The 15,979-nt window shown below is 37.7% G+C and overlaps 1 long non-coding RNA gene across 1 annotated transcript; it reads left to right on the forward strand.

Annotated features, from left to right (window-relative positions):
• Positions 1-461: 461 nt before the first annotated feature.
• LOC309510567 lies at positions 462-3,046 on the forward strand. Its single transcript, XR_014210394.1, has 3 exons — positions 462-531; positions 1,086-1,181; positions 2,780-3,046. It is a non-coding gene; the product is annotated as an uncharacterized lncRNA (long non-coding RNA).
• The last annotated feature ends 12,933 nt before the right edge of the window (positions 3,047-15,979 follow it).

Consider the following 15,979-nt stretch of genomic DNA (forward strand, 5'->3'; position numbering starts at 1 on the left):
TGCTGTGAAAAATTATTACAATAACAGTCACATGATCCTTAAAAAATCATTCTAATATGCTGATTTGCTGCTCAAGAAACATTTATTATTATTATCAATGTTAAAAACAGTTGTGCTGCTTATTTTTTGCTGGAAGATTCTTTAAAATTAAAAAAGAACAGCATTTATTTGAAATATAAATCTTTTGTAACATTATAAATGTCTTAATGTCACTTTTTATAATTTAACGAGTCCTTGCTGAATAAAAGTCTTTCATATGTCAGGCATTTTTATACTTTATGCCCTACATTTCCAAATTAAAAATCATACGTCTCATTTTTCATTTAGAGTCTCAAAGTACACGTTTTCAATAATAATTTTTCTGAACACACACATAGGTTTCCCAAAATAATCCAATAGCATACATTTAAACACAAGTATCTCCTTTACACGTCTGCCTAAAAGATGCTTCTCTAACTCTCAGTAGTTCATGACGTGGCTGAAGACGGAGGTTTTCTTGACCTCGCTGCACTGGAAGCACACACACCTCCGGTAAGAAAAGAAAAAACTCTAATGACATGTGTGGCGAGCCAAAGAGATTTGGGCATTGGCAGCTGAAGTTTGCAGTGCTGTTTCTATCTGTTATTGTGGAGGATGGTTAGTATTTTACAGAGCAGTCTGCAGCCTTGAAAAAACATGACATTAAAGGAACCCGAGGATGTCGAGGAGAGCTTGATGCCTGAACTCTGTTTAGACTGCAGATCCCAGACTGCTTCTTACTGTAATGGAAGGGATCTCGACTCAATTGCAGAGTCTAGATGAGCAAACATTTTTGCTGAGCAAAATCTGTAAATGTTACTTATGATTACGAAGGTTTTCTTTAACTTTAAGGGCGTAAAAGAGACACATATCTACGGAAAATGGAAAGTTAGATATGCGTCTGTGAAAGTTTTCCTGTCTTGCTCTCCTTTTTTGTCCAGATGTGTTTCTCGTCTCTCTCTCTCTCTCTCTCCCTTGAGTCAGCCTCTGTGATTCATTTTCCACAGACATCTTGAGGCCCCTCTCACTATCTCACGTCTCTCTCCCTCGTTCTCTCACTCCTGCAGAGCCTCAGCCTGCCTGTCAGGTCTGGAAAAAACACAGCAGAAGGAAGGAATGGAATCCTGTGGCCTGGAGCTACACGCATACACACACAGATAATGGTGGGACGTCGTTCCTCTCAGACCCGCCCTGTTCAGGGCCCGTGGTCCGCAAACACAATCACCCAGGGGCTTTTACGGGACCCTGAAGGCCAAGACCCTCGTTCTAGGGGGGTGTGGTCCAGACTTGATGAGGAAGGAGGAGTTTATGGGTTAATGTCAGTCAGTCACTGAAGGAAACACTGCTTCCTCCTTTCAAAGCTCCGCCCACTTTCCTCCATTGAACCAGCATTGGCCTCAATGTGATTTCTTGCCTAGTTGTATTTGTTTTACATGGCATTGATGGCACCAATAATGTAGATTTAGACATGTTATGACCCCCAAGATAGTCTAGGGGTTCAGGGGTCTAACATTTAAAATTAAAGAGAAACATATATAATCTATGTGCTGTACAAAGACCCACTAATCCAGGTAACTGTGCAAAAAGCCAATACCTTTATTCAGTACAACAAGGTTATATAGGCAAGAGTGAAGCAAGACAAACATTTTAGCTTCTAAAATTATTCATATATATATATATATATATATATATATATATATATATATATATCATTATCTTATTTTAATAAACAAATCATATTCAAAGTAAAAAATTAAAGTCATTAACTTCATATTTGGAGACTGAAATAAAAGGTACAAAGGTTTTTTTGTTTTTGTTTAATTGTCTATAAATAATATATATATACCGGTCAATAGTTTGGAATAATTAAGATTTTTTTTTATGTTTTTGAAAGAAGTCTCTTATGCTCACCAGGGCTGCATTTATTTGGTGAATAATACAGTAAAACAGCAATATTGTGGAAATATTATTACAATTTAAAATAACCGGGGTTTTTTTATGTGTAATATATTTTAAAATATATATTCCTGTGATGAATCTGTGATGTGAATTTTCAGCATCATTACTCCAGTCTTCAGTGTCACATGATCCATCAGAAATCATTCTAATATGATGATTTGCTGCTCAAGAAACATATGATCTTATGATCTTATTATTATCAATGTTGTGCTGCTTAATATTTTTGTGGAAACTGTTACAGCATCATTCAAAAGGTTTGGGGTATATATTTAAAAAAAGAATAATAAGTTAATACTTTTATTCAGCAATAATGCAAGTTAATGTAAGAAAGTATTTATAATGTTATTTATAATGCTATATTTCAAATAAATGCTGTGTTTTGAACTTTTTACTCATCAACGAATCCTGACAAAAAATGTATCACGGTTTCCACAAAAATATTAAGCAGCACAACCGTTTTCAACATTGATAATAACATTGAGCAGCAAATCGGCATATTAATGATTTCTGAAGGATCATGTGACACTGAAAACTGGAGTAATGATGCTGAAAATACATCACAGGAATAAATTACATTTTAAAACTTGATGAGTATAAAAAAATCTGAATTATTCCAAACTTTTGACCGGTAGTGTACATTGAAGCATAAATATTGCTCTAAAAGTGTTATTATCGTATTTTTATATAAACAAGGTACCATCAATTTTATGGCTCCATACTTGCAACCTAGATTTATTTCTAAGTGTCATTTTCATTGAGCCTCAGAACTAAGATTATTCCATCTGTGCTCTTTCTTTAACAGCCGATCTGTGGTGGAGCCTCACGTTTGGGCCTATACACACCGCCCATCAAATTACAAGGCATACCTGCTCTTTACAGCCACGTGTGGACTGAGTGCATGTTGAGGAGCTTCATCTCAGGGGTCATAAACTAAAATAGAAAGGTGGGTTTGGGAAGCTCTGTGTTAGTTAGTGTCTGTCGTCCTGGACACCTAGAGTACAGGAACAAGAACGATTCTTCTCAAAAGCAAAGGTGCTATCAACTTTAAACTCATTTGACAGACATACAGTGCGAGATCACATCTAAAATCTGGGATTTAACATTTAGATTGTTAGGATTTTATTTTAGAACCATTTTTAAAATGAAGAAATGATGTATTGTAGACATTTTTTCTAGGTCACTAATCAAATAAGTGAATTTGTGCAATTGAGACACTTTGTTCTGATGCACCTGATGCTCTTTGGATCATTTTGTGCTTGTCTGTATATATAGTGCAATATATACTGTCAAGAATTTGGGGTCAGTAAGATTGTTTAAATTAATAATTTTATTAAGCAAGGACGCATTAAATTGACCAAAGGTGGAAGCAAAGACATTTAAAATGTTACAAAAGATTTCTATTTCAAATAAATGCTGTTCTTTTGAAATTTCTATTCATCAAAGAATCCTGAAAAAAAAAAAATTATGCATTTTCATAATACATTTTTTTTTCTTGAGCAGCAAATCAGCATAGAATGCTTTCTGAAGGATCATGTGACACTGAAGAATGATGCTCAAAATTTGTCTTTTTTTCTGAGGTATTAAAAAAAAAAATATATAATTAAGAAAACTCGATTGAATGTTCACATGGTCGCCTTTGCTACCTCAGATGAACCTTTAGTAATTTGCCTGTCTTCAGAAGTAGCAGAGGACACACTGCCACGTTGTCTCCTTCATTCTCATTCCCCTCCCTGTCTCTCACGTCTATTTCTTCCCCTGCTGGCGTCCCATCCCATCTCTTTCTCTAACATGCTCTCTGACCTCCCTGATGTTTAGCTCTATGGATTTCAGACTTAAGATGTGGTTGTTTCAGGGCCGGAAGGAGGCAGTGTAAATCAGGCACTTCCTGGGCAAATGTGACCTCAATGCCATCCTCAAAACACCATGTCACCAAAATGTTGGAGCTCCAAGAAGAACTCTGGTTGGATTCAGTTTTGCTTCTCACGTCAATTTAATTATTTGAAGGATGTTTAGATATTTTATTTTACTGTAAAACAAAGAAAATGTTTTTGCAGTGTGCTGGAGTGATATCCAGTGAAATACCTGTGGAAAATCCCTGGTCTTAGATCACAGGTGCAGTGAGGTTGATGATTACAGGGACAGTAAAACATCCTTTTCTCTGATCTTTACTACAAATACACTGATTGAACACATGCTGTACTAGAAAATATAGAACCTTAAAGGGATAGTTCACCCAAAAATGAAAATTCTGTCATTAATTACTCACCCTCATGTCGTTCCAAACCCAGAAGACTTTCATTCATCTTCACAAATGAAGATCTTTTTGATGAAATCTGAGCGATTTCTGTCCCTCCATTGACAGCTACGCAACTACCACTTTGACTTAGAGATTTTAAAACTAATCCATATGAATGAGTCTCTTCAGAAAATGTGGACGATTAGTTTTACGATCTCTTTATGAACTTTTTGAAGCGTCAAAGTGTAGCTGTCAATGGAGGGACAGAAATCGCTCAGATTTCATCAAAAAGATCTTCATTTGTGTTCTGAAGATGAACGAAAGTCTTACGGGTTTGGAACGATATGAGGGTGAGTAATTAATGACAGAATTTTCATTTTTGGGTGAACTATCCCTTTAAGGGGTTCTGTCAGGAGCTTCATACAAAGAAAGAACCTTTTAGGGGTTCCCATCATGTGATCTTTTTATGGATTTAGTTTGATTAAATTGTATTAATCAAACACCTCATAAACATACTTTATCACTAGAAAAGAATTACGTTTTAACATGAGAGTATTATGAAATCATTTAGGCATAAAATGATGTCAAGAACCTCAATGACTGGTTCTGTAGCCTATAGAATTGTTTTAGTTTTTTTCTTAGAGTGAATGTTTTGCTGTAGATTTAGTGTTCAGGTAGAAGACTGTCATTGTACTTCACTATATCTGACCACTGGACTTTTAAGAAAGCAGCTGAAACAGCTCAAACCTGTGACACGAGCACATCTTAAACCCGTCACAGACCAGCACTGGTCTGTCAGGCATCCTCGAATCAAGCCAAGTTCCAAAACTACAGCCAGTGTTCTTTTCTAATCTCGTACAGACACGTTCCTGAAGTCACATATTCTTTTACAACAATTTTAGCCTGTATTCCTTCAAATTTGACTGAGGTTTGTGGAATACTGTTAGAGTTTATTTAATCTTGATCACACAGCCATATTGTTGAATTAACTCGGCCAGTAAAGGCATCTGGATAGAAAAGTGTTCATCGAATAGCCCTGGAACAAAACTAAGAAACTTGAGGTATTCAGCACCTCCCCCTATTCTCAAGCCATTCCCAAACGACTTCACCAGACGAGTTAGAAAACAGAAAAGTAAAATAGTCCAGTTAACAGACTGAACTCTAAAAGAAAAATGTAACTGTGGAAAGTGCCCTTTTGGTCCTCATGAATATTTTTTTTCAGTTTAGGCATTCAGAAATCTTCTTTCTAGGGGTCTTGCCACAAAAAAATGAATAAATAAATAAATCACAATATATAGGTAATTCAGTTTTAAATAAATACAAACCTCCATTTTGCATTCCAGGTTTAAACGCTGTATAATAAAGTAAAGTTTACTAGACTTAAACTCAATTTAGCTAAGCAGATTTTGTTTGAAAACAACCCTTGCATCTCTGGATCTGCCTTTATTTCTGGCGCCATGAATGAGAGAGCAGCGACCTCTGCTGGTGAAGTGATGCCCAAAGGCTTTACACTAATGCACACATTCATTGCTCAAATGAAAGCATTAAAAGGTTAGTACACCCAAAAAGGAAAATTATCCCAAAATGTAGCCTACTCAAGCCATCCGAGGTGTATATGACTTTCTTCTTTCAGCCAAACACAATTGGAGTTATATTAAAAAATAGCCTAGCTCTTCCAAGCTTTTAAATGGATGCTAGTAGGCCTACCTTAAATTTTGAATCCTCATCCATCCATCATATAAATAACCCATACGGCTTCAGGGGGTTAATAAAGTACTTCTGAAGCAAAGCGATGCGTTTTTGTAAGAAAAATATCCATATTTATAACTTTATAATCTATCGAGGAGCCCACTGAATCAAGATAGGCTTACACATGTTATTTCATTTTAAGGACAAATGTTTGACTAAATATGATGTGGTGATTTCGGACCATTTTGCATCCATTTTCACTTTGCAGAAAAAGTTGTACTGTTTCTGGGACTTTCTTTCACCCACACAGACACAGACATTCCAGAGAAAAGCTCAAAACCCGTTTCGGTGTTTCTTATTGGAGGAGAACACTGTACGGGAATCACTTGGTTAAGAAGCTACATATCTTTGTCCACTGGGTGGCGCTCACATATAACTGTCTGGGAGGATTGGAAAAACGGGACGATACTTTTTCATATTTCAACGCTTGGGCCGAGCATATATCATGATTATGTGCTGGATAAACCTGTCTTCTGCTGTCCTTGCTTTCTGTCCTTGATCATTGACTTGTAGGCCTGACCAACAGACATTTAAAGCGACAAAATCAACATCTTATGTCGCTGTTAAATCTTGCTGTTTTATCTTTCAGATAGCCTAAACATCTAGCCACCAGATGTGCAATAACCGGAGGTTGAATCTGTTTGACAGATGCTGCATGGCTTGTTTAATGCAAAGAGTCAAACCTTGTGGAATGTGTTTGAATGATACTAACCTATGTTTTTGAAGTAGGGAGATCTGTATGTTCAGATTTTAACATCTGAACAGAATCCTTGAATAATCTGGCATAGACATTAGGATAGACAGTGTAAATCATATATAGTTTCATGGTTTAAATCAACACTGCCACAGTGATTCATGAAGTGGCTTTTGTTTGATAACTTTATCAAATTTAGAGCAAAATAACAAAATGCACATTTTGTGCCCATGTACACAAAGGTCTGAACTGGAGTAATGTAGCCTATTTTGGAAAGCTCCTTGAGAGTGAACATATTGGAATTTTGGTTTTGTGGCCACAGGTAAAGTTCAACTCATAAATGAAATCTGCAGACTGTGAAGACTATGACTGGATCATTATTGCAGTGATTATTAACATGTTATGTGTTTGGCAACAGTTTTTCTAACCCTAATTGATGGAGTGTGTAGCTTTTCATTTCTTAAAAACCATGTAGGAAGACACATCATGGCCATATTCCAGGATGACAATGTCAAGTTTCATCAGGCTCAAATTTTGAATGAATGGCTGGGAGGAGCATGAAGAATCATTTGCACACATGAAGTGGCTCCTCTGAGTCCAGACCTTAAAGTCATTGAAAGTCTTTGGGATGTGCTGGAGGAGACTTTACAGAGTGCTGGACTCTTGCATCATCAAAACAAGATCTTGACCAATTTTGATGCCCCTCTTGATGGAAATAAAATAAATGTTGTGATGTTATTTCAACCAAGAGGTGCATATATATATATATATATATATATATATATATATATATATATATATATATATATATATATATATATATATATATGTGTGTATGTGTTTGGACACTAATACAGTAGCTTGCAATAGAAGTTCCTTGTTGTGAGATGCACCTCATAACTATTAATCTCATTAGTATAACGTAACGATATTTACAGCATTTTGTGGATGTGATTGATCAGGTTTCCTTGCATTGTTTACTTGCAAAGGTCCACAACTCTTGCTACCTTATATAGTTGTAAACTCAATACGTCTGTCATCTTCAGAATTAGACTTGTAGATTAGCAGGATACAGGTCATGGAGCTTATAAATAAAGATGGTTACAGCATGTTGGAGAGATTTGACTGGAACCTCAGATCAATGAGAGAGAGAAAGAGAGAGAGAGAGAGAGAGAGAGAGAGAGAGAGAGAGAGAGAGAGAGAGAGAGAGAGAGAGAGAGAGAGAGAGAGAGAGAGAGAGAGAGAGAGATAAAACAGGTAAGTTAAATAACATATTCAAGATTGGCCTGGTCATGCGTCCCAACATTTCTGCCCACGATACGTGTAAAACAGAAAAGCTACTGATATAACTGGAGTCTTCATATGTGAGTTTACAGGATTATGAAAAGTACTGTTCATCTGTTAATATTAAAAATAGGCTACTACTGTGATTAAATAAATAAAAATGATAGTTACATTTCAATATATATATGTAACCTACAGTATTTTGGAGATATTTATAAATAATTTACTAAATATTTAATTGAGCATATTTCGAGATGTTGCTTCTGTAAAGTTAGTTGACCTACCTTGTGTTGTTACTATAGTGAGTAACTTGTAGCTAAAATACAGTTTCTGCAGCTTCTCATAGGTTCTGTGTGTTTGACATTTCCATGGCTTAGCTAATATCAGACAGTACCTCACAGATTACCATTTTTAACAGTTCCATCGTCAGTTTTATGTAATGATATAGCATTAGCTAAACATTGACGCACCACTTTAATTTCTTGAAATGGACTGAGTCATTTTGAATTATGAGCAACTAGTTCTTATCAAGCTCCTGTACGCTGATTCATTTGACTCTTCTTAAATAGAACACGAGTAATAACTCAGATTAATGAACCTGTCAGAGAAGTATAGCTCTTCTCTTGTCACTGTGATTTGTTATACAGTTCTTTCTCACATTAATTCAACACCTAATCCACTGAGACCCCAGTGCACCCAGACAGCAACACAGTTCGGCCCAGATCCGGCACACATCTGGTTTGTGTGGATTCCACGTGTATCAGATGATATCAAAAATAAAGACAAATAAAGAAAATAACAATTGGGCAACATTTTTGTTTATTCAACCATTTATATTCATTCATTTTATTTAAATTAGCACTGGTTAAAATTTATAAAGCAGGAACAAGATATTAAACAATATTTATTAATAATACACAGTTTAAATATCACAAATATCAAATTTTATTTTCATTTGCGTCCTATGCTGGCTAATTACGGCGTTTAACCTGTTATCATAACACTGAACAACTAAACAGTGTGTTTCCTAATAGAGCTCTATCGGGGGTACAGTAGATACACGTGTGTCTCAACTCTCCCCCGCTGGCCACCTCTCACATTTCTCTAGATTTTGCAATTACCTTGCATGACACAATACCATGAAATATGCCAGTTTTTAGGGCACAGAATAACGTTTGTGGTGATACCAGTTACGTTTAACAGTCATATAGGGATAATAAGCTATTCATTGTGGAGAGTGCATGGTGAAGTGAATGTCCTACTTTAGAAAAAAAACTTTTCCCGATATTTTCGGATCGGAGATGCGTCCACTGTTCAAATTTCCCACAAACAAAGAGGACACTAACCATGTGCACAGCAAAAATCACAACGTGTGCTTGCTGCGAACGCAAGTTATTTAAGGTGTCTCAACTGTACCTATGTCTCAACTGTACACAGTCTACCCTACTGACTTTCTTTTTTACTGATCCCACAGTCTTTCCTGCTTGGCTTTGTGTTGCAACTTGCATCATTTAGTCTGGAAAAGGTTTAAAACTGATTTGTTTGTAATTGCATTCAGATGAAATTCCTGTTCTTTTATTATTATTATTATTATTATTATTATTTATTATTATCCTCATAAGAAGTAGTATTTCAATCCCAAGCTTGTTGTCATGCATGAAGAAGCGCAAACGCCACATCTGAGAATGAATGCTGAAATAGAGGGACAGTGTTTGATAATGCTTGATTTCAGCCATGTCTGCAACACTACAGTTGAACTCTATAGGTCAAAAATATAGTTATTTTTCCTTTGTATATTTTGTTGGTTACAGAAAGCCATTTCCCCCGACAGCACAGAGATTTTTGTGAAACATGAAAGGAGATTACGTTAGAAAGCCTCTGTCAGACATGGCTGTGCTTTAATCACCATTTTCATTTTCTCTGACATTTCTCTCCTGATATTCGTCTAGCATGACAATGAAAAACGCGAGAAATAACACAGAGGCCTTAAAATGATTCTTTTCCTCATGACAACCTGTCCTGCATGTTCATTTCCTACTTTCATTCTTTTTATCCACATTTGTTGTGCAGCATATTTTGTATGTCTAAATCAAGAATGTTTAGTATTTTTTAGTTTCTTCATATTATTGTATGTCTTACGAGCCTAAGCTTTTTGGGAATGAGCAGTTGTTTGGTGTATTGTTTAGTGAGAGACCTCAGAGAAATGATCAATTGAATCAGTGGGAAAGTAGCTGTAATGTATCTACAGTAGACTAGATGGCACTGTTGCTCCAGCTTGGAATAAAAAACAACAATAATAGGAAATATTTACATGCTTACTTTGAAACACAACATCTAAGAATATTTATTTATTTATTTAAACTCCCAGATATGTTTGTGTGTGTATGTGTAGGCTACTAAACGCTGTTGATTATAGTCTGTATGGGGATAAATCTTAACCAGAATCAGTTTGCTAAATATTAGAACTTCCTTGTTTAAAGTCCGCGTGAACCGGAAGTTGAAAACGACTTTTCTCCAGTGTTGTGACGTATTTCCAAGTGAAACGGAATATTGAACAGAGGGCAGGGTTTTACTTTAGCGCTCCTCCTCTGCATCTCTGCTCATCCCTGGCTCATGCAGGGGGGTAATCTTTCAGAAAAAACTGAAGCTTCCCCGGGCGCCACCATTGATTAGCAGACCATCACCTGCTGTTAGTATTCCATCATTTTGGTGGCACTTTGACAGCGAATAACTTTACATCTGAGGCGTTTAAAGACTCCATTTGTCCATTTTTTATTTCTAAAGAAACACGAAAATGTATAAAAGGCTCCATTACCTTGTATCTTACGTTGTGGCCCCGTAGAAGCAGTTTTTGTAAAAATAGGCTAACGATGGCGTCATAACCACGCGACTCTCTGTCACACAGTAGAGAGATTACCGTATGGACAGGAGGAGAAGCTCGCGGGCAATCGGGGAGACGTGGAGGCAAAATGACAAAATAATTCATCAGAATACTTAGCAAAAGTTTCTCCTGCTCCTAGCTCATGGACACCTCCTACTCACACTCTCCGTCTCTGCAAAAAGGGAATGATTCAGATTTCTCTTGGCACAGCTACTAGAAGACAGACGGGTTGCTCACGTCACATCTACGTTGTCAAGCTCAATTTGAGTCTGCGCAGTACGCTCAACCATCAGGAAGTGAGAGCTTCTAATTGACTTCACTTTTCTCTGTTGAATCCAATCCAATTGCTGTGTCCATTTCTTTTACTGTCTATGGCTCATCGCAGACTAACGGTTTGAGGGGAGTGGTTTAGCGTTTTCAACCCAAGCCGTCAAACTATTGCATTGAGTAATTTTTCAGATTTTGATTAAAGATTACCACGTCAAACATTTTTTTTCTGTGTATTGACTTGCACAGATTAATTGTTCATCACAAGACTAGTAATATCCGGTAACAAAATAAATAGGGTCAATTTTGATTTCATGTCGACTTGACAAGGAATGACAAGCAGTCCAGCTGTTATTGCTTCGTTTCTGAATGGGGATGTATGGGACAGCAGTGTATTTTCATATACGCTCACCTAAAGGATTATTAGAACACCTGTTCAGTTTCTCATTAATGCAATTATCTAATCAACCAATCACATGGCAGTTGCTTCAGTGCATTTAGGGGTGTGGTCCTGGTCAAGACAATAGCCTCGTTTCCACTGTCGGGCCAGGGCCGGGCCAGGGCTTTAAACGGGCCGTGCCGGGCTGATAGCCTCGGGCTAATAGCACCGGGCCTGCGTTTCCACTGTCGGGCCAGAAGCTCCACAGCGCTTCACTAAAACACGCCCGTAACACGCCTCTCTGGAACAACGTCACACTAACCCATTCACCAACAAATGGAAGTTTTATCAGAAAACTAATCAGAAATCACTGGAAACAGCATTGAAAACAAACATGATAAAAGCGGCCGTTCGCTGGCATTTTTGTTGTTTACTTGAATATTTAAAACCCAAGCATCGATGTTTTACCACAGGTTTACAATAAAAAGTGATACATTGATCATAATGAATTAATTTATGTCAAAATTGCACATTACTCACTCAGAAATAAATTACCGTTTGGTCTATTTCACAAAAGAAAGAGGACACACTTACTTCTTCAGTCGCGTCTGTTACTGTTTATCTGGTAGTTACAGGACATATTTACATCACATTTAGAAAGAATGATAATTTCCACAAATATATGCCACCAAAAATACGACCTGAGGAGCTTTAGCAGCACTCTCTCGACTCCCATACAGATATTTTCCGTCAGAGAAACAGAGGAAGCTCCCGAAAAAAAAGTTGCTTTATTTTATGATAGTCCGGTATAATGAGACGAGACGTAGGCTACTGACAGATAAAATAAAAACATGACTGTGATAGCCTTTATGATTGGTCTGATTTCTTCAAGCGTTCACTATGTTTTTTTACTATGCGTATCTTCAAGCGTTTACTATGTTTACTATGGTAATGGTTAGCGCGCATAGTCTTTTGCATCACAAACACAAGGCATTCAAACATGAACGCGAGTTAAATTATTTTAAAAGTCTTTAATGCTGACAGAATCATCCGGCGCTGCCGTCTCCCGACTCAGGTGAACTCCGCCTCTGTTCGTAACCACTCCTCTAGCCCGAGCTGGCCCGCTCTGGCCCAAGGTATTCGACGGGCCAGAAATCCTGGCCGTTGGCCCAGAGTAAGCCCCGATCAAGCCCCGGAAGTGACAGTGGAAACGCGACTGGCCCTGGCACGCACTAGCACGGCCCGGCCCTGGCCCGACAGTGGAAACGCGGCTAATCTCCTGAACTCCAAACTGAATGTCAGAATGGGAAAGAAAGGTGATTTAAGCAATTTTGAGCGTGGCATGGTTGTTGGTGCCAGACGGGCCGGTCTGAGTATTTCACAATCTGCTCAGTTACTGGGATGTTCACGCACAACCATTTCTAAGGTTTACAAAGAATGGTGTGAAAAGGGAAAAACATCCAGTATGCGGCAGTCCTGTGGGCGAAAATGCCTTGTTGATGCTAGAGGTCAGAGGAGAATGGGCCGACTGATTCAAGCTGATAGAAGAGCAACTTTGACTGAAATAACCACTCGTTACAACCGAGGTATGCAGCAAAGCATTTGTGAAGCCACAACACGCACAACCTTGAGGCGGATGGGCTACAACAGCAGAAGACCCCACCGGGTACCACTCATCTCCACTACAAATAGGAAAAAGAGGCTACAATTTGCACGAGCTCACCAAAATTGGACAGTTGAAGACTGGAAAAATGTTGCCTGGTCTGATGAGTCTCGATTTCAGTTGAGACATTTAGATGGTAGAGTCTGTTACCACTGTGCAGGCTGGTGGTGGTGGAGTAATGGTGTGGGGGATGTTTTCTTGGCACACTTTAGTCCCCTTAGTGCCAATTGGGCATCGTTTAAATGCCACGGCCTACCTGAGCATTGTTTCTGACCATGTCCATCCCTTTATGACCACCATGTACCCATCCTCTGATGGCTTCTTCCAGCAGGATAATGCACCATGTCACAAAGCTCGAATCATTTCAAATTGGTTTCTTGAACATGACAATGAGTTCACTGTACTAAAATGGCCCCCACAGTCACCAGATCTCAACCCAATAGAGCATCTTTGGGATGTGGTGGAACGGGAGCTTCGTGCCCTGGATGTGCATCCCACAAATCTCCATCAACTGCAAGATGCTATCCTATCAATATGGGCCAACATTTCTAAAGAATGCTTTCAGCACCTTGTTGAATCAATGCCACGTAGAATTAAGGCAGTTCTGAAGGCGAAAGGGGGTCAAACACAGTATTAGTATGTAAATTCATGTTCAAGTTAGATGATTCACCTTTATGAAATCGGTTTGTATAGCTAGGACAAGAAAAAGAAAAAAAACATCTTGAATATTAAGAGGGTTTTCCGAGAGCTGTGAACAAATTTGAAGGCACTAAAAACTCATTAAGAGTCTACATTCATCATTTTCCCCCTCTCTCTTTCTCCTCCCTCTCTTAATGAGTCATTCTGCACTCCCAGAACATGACCGATGCACATGAATTCAGGGGTTATACTCTAATGACCTTTTATACATTTAATAATGCATATCTCTGTTCATTTTGTGTAAAAAATCCAACTTAGAGCATGGCTTGTTTCCTCATATTTGAACAAAGCACGGTGTTTTCCAGCCTGTTCTGTTATGCTGAGCAGATGTTTGCATCCCCTGTGCGTATGTTTTCAGCAAACAGAGGCTCTGGGGAAATTCATGCAGCGAATGAATACTTTGCCTATCTATACTTTTGTTTTAATAAAGAAAGCAGTTACAGCCTCGCTATGTTGTCTTTCGAATGATAAGCACTCACTCTTGTTAGAACGAGAAATGTTTGACCAGACGGTGGCACTTCATACAGAGGGGATTTGCAAAAGCAATTTTCCCTGTTCAGCAAACAATGGTTTACTTGTTAAACTCGGTGAATCTGCAGTTAGTGTGTAGAATGAAATGAAAGAGACATGTTGGGAATGGATGAACGGGAACAAAAGCGAGAGCAACTGTACACTAGCTTTTAGAAGAAAAGGTTCTATATGGAACTTTATGTCAAGAGCTTCCATCATGGGACCCTTTTATGGGTTTAGTTTTAATTATGAATTAAACAGATTATAAACCTACTTTAAATACCTACCATGTTAACATGAAAGTATTATGAAATCATTTAAGACATTTCTCCTTATATAGAACCTTTTTGGCATATAGGGTTCTATATAGAACTCTATAGAACCCCTTTTAGACAGCAACCAGGAACTATACAGTGATTTGCTTTTATTAGACCCCCTTTTCTATTTTATATTAGAAAAAATAAATGAATTTAAAGTTTCAGCTACTCTGCTTTGCTATGGAGATAGGAACCTTTTGGCTGATGATTTTATTTTTGAGACGTTTGCCATTTTTATCGTGCATCCTCAGGCATGATGTTATTAATGAGTTCACTTGTGATGTCTTTTAATTTGATGAATAATTAACTTCACCTTTTATCACTTGGGTTACGCTGCACTGGTGGCTGATGTGATGTGAAGCAATCCAAACCCGTCTTTCTCTTTCTTAGATATTTAATTAGTCCGTGTCACATTTACCTCAATCAGATTAATTAAAGTTGATGCAGATTTATCCACTATTAATTAAAAGAGTTTTATTTCAAATCTCTGCCCGGTGGCATCTCTGCTTTTTGTGAAGACTTAAGAATGTCAGAAGGACTTACGCTTACGTTTGAAAAACATTCAGTAAAGATAGTTGCTGTTATTCTATAAGGGGAAAATGCTGCATTTAGAGGCAAATGAATATTGTTTTGTTGAGTTTTCCTAATACATCTGGAGATATACGGGTGGGCTTTCATGACCACACGGCACAGCAAAATCTATACCGGATGACACATTTCTACCAGTTAATCGCGTCTATCGCTCAGCCCTATCTGGAGGTCTGAACTCTTTCATGGCTGTCATAAAAGCAGTACTTTTCCATTAGAGGAATGTTCTTGGCCCGCTGTGCTGGTCTTTATCACTAATGCTTCTACACTATATTTCCCTTTTTAAGTCATCTTCAAGAATTTTGCAACATCTCTGCTGAAAATGATGTCATCTTCTGTGATTAAAAAAGAACATTTTGTGTTATCTGGAGCTTCTACTGTTCAAGAATCATCCTTAGATCATTAAGAAATGTAGTGCAGAAATCTTTCTGGAATTTGAAAGCACGTATGATGAGTTGATCATAAACAGCCTCTGGGCAAAGCTGAGATTTTTGCTGATATTTCTTTATTACAGCTCCTAAACTGCTTTGTGAATGTTGGTCTGTGCACAAACTATATCCAGGGACAGTTAGCAGAACAGATAAGAGAGTAAACAGAGATTATATTCATTGAAGTGGAACACAGCTGTGCAAATGATGCGACCAAAGTTATGAAAATATATGCAAGAGGCCAAGTTGGCCCAGACCTGTAAACTGTGCAGAATGACTGCAACATTATTTTATTAGAAACACAATG

This window comes from Leuciscus leuciscus, assembly GCF_965113295.1.
Source record: "Leuciscus leuciscus genome assembly, chromosome: 12".
Lineage (NCBI taxonomy): Eukaryota > Metazoa > Chordata > Actinopteri > Cypriniformes > Leuciscidae > Leuciscus > Leuciscus leuciscus.